We start from the raw sequence: 9,096 nt of genomic DNA, 5'->3' as shown, positions 1-9,096 counted from the left end.
AGAAGGAAGGCAAAACGATTACCGGCATGGTTAAAAGTTTCATCAGAACTGATAAGAAAACCCCAATTCTCCAGCCAAAAATAGGCTGCAAATACTTCCCCCATTGACTTTAAAGTCAAACAAAAAAATGAATGAAACTAATAAACTAATTGGTTTTTTTCCCATGAAATTAATAAAACAAATTTGGGTCCCAGCGAAATGAAAAACAAAATGAAACAAATGTTTTCATTCTGCAAATCCCTACCCACCAGTGCTAACACTGCATGTGAATGATGGCAGGTAATAAAAAGAAGATGAAATGACAGAGACAGAGGAGCTCCCTATGGACAAAAGGTTTTTGATTCACAGGATCCAGCCTTTGACAATGATAACGTGGTAGATTCTACAGATATGGAGCTGTACCAAGTTGCATTAGATGCTGAAGCAGATTATTTACTGGAAAAACTTGAAGGGATAGTGGTAAGAAAAAAATATTTCATTGTGATTAAGCTTTTTAGGGATTGGGAGATTGCTGTTATAGAGGCTAGGGATGTCCAGAGGGACCGTATACGTTACATTTGGTATTCGTATTCATCAGGGGGCAGATACGTTGCATTCAGCAAGGGGGGCCCCCGATCCATTCATGCATTCCATTTGTATTCGTTTCCCTGCTAAAATTTAATTAACTACAACCCCCACCCTCCTGACCCTCCCTCCCCCCCCCAAGACTTGCCAAAACTCCCTGGTGGTCCAGCGGGGGTCTGGAGCCATCTACTGCTCTCACGCTGTCAGCTACCGGTATTCAAAATGGCGTCGATAGCCTTTGACCTTACTATGTCATAGGGGCTTCCGGTGCCATTGGTCTGCCCCTGTGACATAGTAAGGGCAAAGGCTCTCTGCGCCATTTTGAATACTGGCAGCCGACGGCCCGAGTGCAGGAGATCGCTCCCGGACCCCCGCTGGACCACAAGGGACTTTTGGCAAGTCTTGGGGGACCCTCCTTTCCCCCACAAGATGGCACCGGCTGTCTATTGCTCCTACCAAGTGACAGGGGCTGACCAATGGCATCGGTAGCCCCTGTGACATAGTAAGGTCAAAGGCTATCGGCACCATTTTGAATACCGGCAGCCGATGGCCCGAGTGCAGTAGATGGCTCCTGGACCCCCGCTGGACCACCAGGGAGTTGGGGGGGGGGGGCAGGAGGGTGGGTTTTTTTTTTTTTTAATTCGCTCCTTTAGACGGCCGAATAATTCGGTGAAGATTCGTGTATTCGTGGGGAATCGCAATACGTTTCGCTTCCCCACGAATACAACGAATATGGCCCTATATGTTGCGGATTGTCAATACGTTGCAAACGAATGCACACCCCAATAGAGGCCTTGTTTAAAAGAGGTATTTAGGTTCATGTTCACACGATGTTTTATAGGTAAATGAAGGATTTTCACAGTCAGGAGAATATAGGGACACACTAGTTATCAACTTGTCCTGTCTGTGCTGCTTTTGTCGAAACATCAAGGATCCACCTGATACAGAAGATAAAACAACAATAAAAAAAAGTTTAGATAGCACTTAGCAGAGAGAGAAAAACCAGGGGTTAAGAATAAGAAAGGATATATAAAATGAGAACAATGAGGTTAGCTATATAGGAATTTGTGTAATAGAAATGCATTGAAGAAAGAAAAAAAGGGGGAGGGTGGAGTCTGGAAACAAGATTTTAAAAAAAGGGGAGGGTGGAGTTAGAATAATTGGAGGAAACATGATTATGTTGCACAGGGTTTGTAAAGCTTGGGGGAGGGGGGAGTTACGTGTGTCTCTTTTAAAGAGTGCTGAGGGATGTGAGGGAGGAATTCTGGGACAGGACGTGAGCACGTGAGAACGTGAAGAGCATGGAGAAGAACGGCTATGTGAAATGGAGATCAGTTGAAACAAAAAGTTTGTTTGCATTGTAGTATGAGATAATAGGGTGAATGTGATGTTTTTTGTGGCCATAGATTGGATATAAGTTCCCCTGAGGCAAGCAGCGGGTAGACTGCCAAAACGCTGCAGCATCGGGAAGAAAGAGTGTTTTTGCGGCGGATGTGGAGATCCAGCAACACAGCAGTGAAATGTCGCTGTGAAAGATACAGCCTCAGTTTTGGTTTAGATGTCATTCGGGCATTGTGTATGGTGAATGTGAAGTAAAAGAGAGCTATTTTGAGCTGACGCCATACACGGAGGACACGGGAATTCAGCATTGCGGAACGCTGTATGAAAAGATAAGGAAAAGCTCTGTTTAAATTTCAATTGGGCACTACACATAGTGGAAGTGGTGACAAAGGCAAAGTTTGAAAGTGTATTATTTGAAATTTGAAATGAAAAAATGTGGCTGGACTATTGAGGTGCTAAGCGATGCTGCAATATAAAAGTGAAGTTGAGAAAATTGAAGAAGAGGGACATTAATGTGAATTGTGTCTTACAAGTGTGAAGTTTTGTCACAACAAAAGTGATTTAAAATATGGGATTGAAGAATGAGTTTTAAATTAGATGAATCGATTGAATGGATGTGTATGTGTGAAGAAGTGTGAGTGGAAATATAGCGGGTTTAAACAATGTATCAAAAGAGCACATGTGAACTTTTTGTAATTTTTTTTATTATGTGGTGTGATAGATTATTGTTTTAATAAATTAAAGAATTGTGGATGCCAGTTTAATTAGTTGAAGAGTAATAAGGTAACTGTCCTCCATTCTGGGGGTTTATTAGAAAATGTGTTATAAATGACCCAAGTCAAAAAAACCCCACGATTGTCTGGTGTGGAATGCCTTTGACATACAGGAAAAATTAAGGACAGTATGTACCAAGTTGTGTCTAGAAAATATTTTGAATCTTATTGTATTAGCAGCATATAAAAGAGGTGTGTTAAATCTAAATAAGGATGATTTGAATCTGGTCATTTACCTTATACAGATGGGCTGATTTTAAAAGGGTTACGTGCGTAATGTACATGCGTAACCCTTTAAAACCCCTCCTGTGCGCACCCAGCCTATTTTGCATAGGCCCGGAGATACGCGCAAGCCCTGGGACCCGCGGGGGTGGGGCCAGAACCTCCAGGCACAGCGGCCATTTGCTGCTGTGCCCGTGATCGCGGGCCGTCGGGAGGTGCATGCAACCTACGCCTGCCCAGAGGTAGGTGCAACTTCTATGTTAAAGGTAAGGGGGGTACGTAGGGCTGGGGGGTGGGTTAGATAGGGGAAGGTGGGGGGGGGGGGGCGGAAGGAAAGTTCAGTGTGGCCTCGGAGGAAATGGACGAAGGCTGCGCGGCTCGGCGCGCGCAAGGTGCACAAGTGTGCAGCTGCACGCGCATGTTATAAAATCGGGCGTAGATTTGTGCACGCCGGGTTGCGCGCACAAATTTACGCCCGCGCCTAAATCTTAAAATCCAGCCCATAGTGTGAAAAGTGCTCTAAATCTTGTAGAAAAACTAAACGATATGCTTAGACCTATAGATGAGATTTTAATGATGAAATATATAAATGCCACCATCTCTGGGAGAAAGCACCAATCACTTTTTTAAACTGTATTATAACAATAAAACAACCGATGTGTGTTATCAATGTTTGTTTTATTGTCTGTATTTTGAGAAACACATAGGGGCAGATTTTCAAACGTGCGCCCGGGCGTACATGTGCGCATGCTACCCAGCGTGCACACATGTATGCCCAATTTTATAACATGTGCACGCAGGCAAATGCATGTTATAAAATTGGGGGTCAGCGCACGCAAGGGGTTGCACAGTTGTGCACCTTGTGTGCGCCGAGCCCACGCCAAGCCGTACTGCCTTCCCCCGTTCCTTCCCAGCCACTCTGAAATCGGAACGGCCTCAAAGGGAACTTCCCTACCCCCACCCTACCTTCCCTTCCCTTCCCCTACCTCCCCCGCACTACCTCCCCAGCCCTAGGACTGAAATAAGTTGCGCACGCCGGCGAACTGCCGGCGCATGATCTCCAGTACAGTGGCTGTGCGGAGGCCTCTGGCCACACCCTCACCCCACCCCTGGACTGCCCCATCCCAACGCCACCCCAGACCGCCCCTTTTTGCAAGCCCTGGGACTTACACGCGTCCTGGGGCTTTACGCGCATTGCCGGGCCTTTTGAAAATAGGCCCGCTGCACGTAACCCTTTGAAAATCCAGCCCATATTGAACATGAAATACCGAGTGAAGAGGAAAAAAAGTGTACATTGATATTTAATGAAATTTGCCATCTGTATATAAAGGAAACATATAAAAGCAATTAATAAACAAATGTATGCATGAAATAACAACTATGTCAAGTGGGTTTTAAGTGTCTATGGAATGTTTTGGGAGACAAAGGACATCCCCCTCACAAAGCATTTATAGCAAGCAATCCTTATGGCTTTATTAAGCCTCATTGTTGATCATGCTCAGACTATAAAATGGATGATGCAGCAACCATTTCATGAACTATGGGAATGGACATTGTATTGACCTGGGGTGGGGGCAGATGTCTGGACTCAAGATCTGTGAATAGATAATCTAATCAGGGAGAAACAATATGAAGTCTTTGAGGAAAACAAAGGGTCTGGTTGATAATGACAATCCACTCAAGAAAACTAACCTCACCATGGGGGGGGGGGGGGGGGGGGGGTTGCTGTAGGCATTACAGATGTTCTACACATGACAGTTTGGGCAGCCATTTTTGTGATACAATACACAAAACATTTGAGGATTGCTGCAGTTATGCCTCTGCAGGGATTGAAGGAACACACAGGGACCATTAAATCCACTCAAGAGAACTAACTTATCCAATGAGGCGCTGGGTGTATATACAATAGATGTCCATCACATGACAGAGGGGTCAGACGGTTTTGTGATACAATACACAATACGTTTGAGGATTGTTGTGGGTTATTCTCTTGAGGGGCAGGAATAGGTGGGCCCGATATTTAATCGGAGCCCACGGGTTACCTGGGGGAGTGCAGGACAGCCGGGCGCGTCGCATGACGTCATCGGGACGCGCCGCAAAGTGCGTCGCATCCCGATGACGTCGGGGCAGGGTCCAGCCCCAGTGGGGGTGTTCCGGGGCTAGCGTCGGCAAGGAGGGGCGGCACCGATGGGAAATGCCGCCCCTCCAGGGGGCGTTCCGGTTGCCGGCGTAATCGGCCCCGATGATGCCGGAGCCCGGATCTCCGCCCCTTTGGGGCGTTCCTGTGGCCGGCGTCATCTGAAGGGGCCGGCGCGGCCCAATGACGTCGGCCGGGGTTTGAAGGGCCGGTGCCTCGAGGCAGCCGGCCATTTTTCCCTGGAGAGCCGTTTCGCCGGACTGTACGGAGAAAAACCTCGTGGACCACGAGGCCTGCCGCCCCAATCGCCAGCCGGCAGCCCAGAATGTCACAAAAAAAAAATAAAATACAATATCAGAAAACCGATCGGTGGGCCAAGCCACACCAAACAAAAAAAAAAACTCCAGCTCCATCACAGCCCCAGGACCAGGGCCCAGCACCACTCAGGCAGCGGAGCTGCCCCAGGACCAGGACCCAATACCACACAAGCAGCGGAGCTGCCCCAGCCGGAACCGGAATGAGCCGAACCCAGCACAGGACCCCTTCCGGGCCCACCCCAGGACCTTCCAGCTCCTGCACAGGCCTCGGGCCCCCCACTGCAGGCGAACCCCCCCTTGGCCAGCCCCCGGGCTCACAGGACACCCCGCTGCCGGAACAAGAAACCGTGAGTAACCCATCCCGATGCACGATGGGAAAGGGAACAAAACCACGACCCGGGGGCCGAAACATAGAAACATATATAGAAACATAGAAATGACGGCAGAAGAAGACCAAATGGCCCATCTAGTCTGCCCAGCAAGCTTCACACATATTTTCTCTCATACTTATCTGTTTCTCTTAGCTCTTGGTTCTATTTCCCTTCCACCCCCACCTTTAATGTAGAGAGCAGTGATGGAGCTGCATCCAAGTGAAATATCTAGCTTGATTCGTTAGGGGTAGTAGCCGCCGCAATAAGCAAGCTGCACCCATGCTTATTTGTTTTACCCAGACTAAGTTATTAGCCCTTATTGGTTGTTTTTCTTCTCCCCTGCCGTTGAAGCAGGGAGCTATGCTGGATATGTGTGACGTATAAGTCTTCTCCCATGCCGTTGAAGCAGAGAGCCATGCTGGATGTGCATCGAAAGTGAAGTATCAGGCACATTTGGTTTGGGGTAGTAACCGCCGTAACAAGCCAGCTACTCCCCGCTTTGTGAGTGCGAACCCTCTTTTCTTCTCCCCTGCCGTTGAAGCAGAGAGCTCTGCTGGATGTGTGAAGTATCAGTTTTTCTTCTCCCCTGCCGTTGAATCAGAGAACTTTGCTGTATATGCATTGAAAGTGAAGTATCAGGCTTATTTGATTTGGGGTAGGCTTATTTGATTTGAACAAAACAAAGATCAGGGGGAACCACCTTCAAGCCAACGGGGGGGACGGGGACCCTACCCCCAGGTGCCGGCCCCCTCCACAGCGACTATTGCGGGCCTGGTTAGCCCCCCCCCCCTCCAACCCCAGATGCGCACCACCCAGCGGTCGTCGACCCAGCTTCTGCTGCTGCCATTCCCCCCGCCCAATGGCAGTGGACCCCCACAGATGGGATGGGGGAACTGGGCCCACCAGCCCCCCGTCTTGAGCCCCCTGGCTCCCCAAGACCCCCCCATGGGCGCTCCGCAAGCCTACAACCTTCACACCGCGGCAACCCCGATGCCCGGCCAGCCAACAAGCATGACTCCTACCTTCCCGGGGTTCCCCTTTCCATGGGGCATCCCCCCGTGGATGCCAGCCTCTAACCCCATCCCAGGCATAATCCCTCCTGGGGAGCCCACCGGGCAACACGCCCAACCACAATGGACCCCTCCAGCCTACCCGTACCAGTTCTACCTGTGGGGGCTCTGGCCCGGAAAACCAGGGAACCCTCCCACCCCAGCTCCAGCAGACCAACCGACTCCGGCAGAGACTCCCTCACCCATCGTCCCACGGGATGTTCCGACCGGCACTACGAGCTTACAGACGACCCATGCGGCCACTCCACAGCAGAATACCCAGGAACCACCACCAAACTACGAGCAGGGCACTCATCCCAAGACTGGGACAGCAGTGACGTCAGCGCGGGAAGACCATTCCCAAGATGACATGGGGCCAAATGCAACGCAGGACACAAGTAGAGGTGAATCTCCTGCACAGCCTATTCAGGGACCCTTAACCACGCAAGCGAGTAAAAAGAAAAGTAAAGCTAAGCGTAGGAGGAGGTACAGCTCCAGCTCCAGCGAAAGCAGCTCCTCCACGGATACGGACAGCGCGGATGACAATATTCAGAATCCGTCGATGACACTCCAAGGAGTGGAGGCAACAACGGCTGCGGCACAGGGCATCCCGCTATGGGAAAGCGTGCCTAGAAAGTTAAGAAAGTGCATAAAGCAGAAGAAATACATAGACATCTTCCGACTCATGGAAGGGAGGAGAGGCCAGCGAGACAGGAAGAGAGCGAAGACTGGCGACCCACTCCCAGACAGCAATGAGAAAATTGCGCGCAATATCGTGAACTGGACACGCGCATATCTCTGCATGATGAGCGTTATCACAAAGGACGATCCATCGCAATGTGGACCTATGCTAACCTACGGGGACACTATACTAGGAGCATACCGGGCGTACGAGGGATGGGCCTGGTTGAATTATGATGAGCGTTTCCGTGATCGAATGGAGAAGAATACGCAGCTATCCTGGGGAAGGTCGGATGTGGACCTCTGGCTCCAGCAAATGACCAACAGAGCCAGTGACGCCGGGGGACGGAGTCGTTCAGCTGCGAGGTCATCAGCGTCTGGACTCGGCTACCCAGGAACCAGAGGTGCATCTAACAGCGCGTGTTGGAGATACAACAAGGCTTCATGCAATTTCAAAGAATGTTCCGCACCGCACCCGGCGATGAAGTGCACGAAAAAAGCGGGGAGCGGGAGTTCTCCTAAAAAGGAAAAATGAAGCCCAGCATTACCAAAAAACCGCCTCGCCAATAAGATTAGACCTAATGATGCATTGGCTCGACAAATACCCGAGGAGAGAGGAAGCATAGCAGATTTCAGCAGGTTTCCAGGAAGGGTTCAGGATCCCCTATCAAGGCAACATTGACATGCACACAGCAGGCAATGCGTCATCCACAACGCGGCACCCTGACATCGTCCGAAACAAACTCGACAAGGAGATCGAGCTGGGCAGAATTGCCGGCCCTTTCCAGATGCCCCCCTTCCAGGAGATGATGATTTACCCACTAGCGGTCGTACCAAAGAAGGAACCGGGAAAATACACTCATCCAAAACCTGTCCTTCCCAATAGGAGCATCTGTGAACGACCACATACCACGAGAGGCATGCGCAGTGCAGTATGCATCATTTGACAGTGCTATATCATTGTTACGGAGGTGTGGGAGGGAGGTCAGCAGCAATGGCAAAAACGGACATAGAATTGGCATTTCGCCTGTTGCCCGTACATCCAGACAGCTTCCCTCTACTGGGTTTCAAGTTCCAAGGTCAATTCTACTTCAACAAGTGCATGCCCATGGGGTGCTCAGTTTCATGCGCCTACTTTGAGCTGCTCAGCACATTTCTCCATTGGGTAATGGCGGAGAAAGCTGGCTTGGACAACATCATACATTACCTCGACGACTTTTTGTTCATCGGCCCGGAAGGGACAGGCGCAGCGGCTCGCTTACTAGGGACTTTCCAAGGAGTGGCGAAGGATTTCGGCGTAACTTTGGCAATGGACAAGACTGAAGGGCCAGGGACAAACTTGTGTTTTTTGGGCATTGAACTGGATTCAGAAAGAATGATATCCAGGCTTCCAGAATTTGCGGAACCTCATTGAAACCGCAATGCTGGCGAAAAAATTAACACTGTGGGAGGTACAATCCATAGTGGGCGCTTTTAACTTTGCTTGTAAGGTGATCCCAATGGGCAGAGTCTTCTTGAGGAGACTAGCGGCCGCGACTATATCCGTACGGAAACCACATCACTACATAAGGATAACAAAGGCAATCAAAGACGACTTAGCGATATGGCGCCATTTTGAGACACGATCACTTGCGTCTCAAG

The sequence above is a fragment of the Rhinatrema bivittatum genome, chromosome 2, assembly GCF_901001135.1.
Source record: "Rhinatrema bivittatum chromosome 2, aRhiBiv1.1, whole genome shotgun sequence".
NCBI classification, from domain to species: Eukaryota; Metazoa; Chordata; class Amphibia; order Gymnophiona; family Rhinatrematidae; genus Rhinatrema; species Rhinatrema bivittatum.
This window is presented reverse-complemented; position numbering follows the sequence as displayed.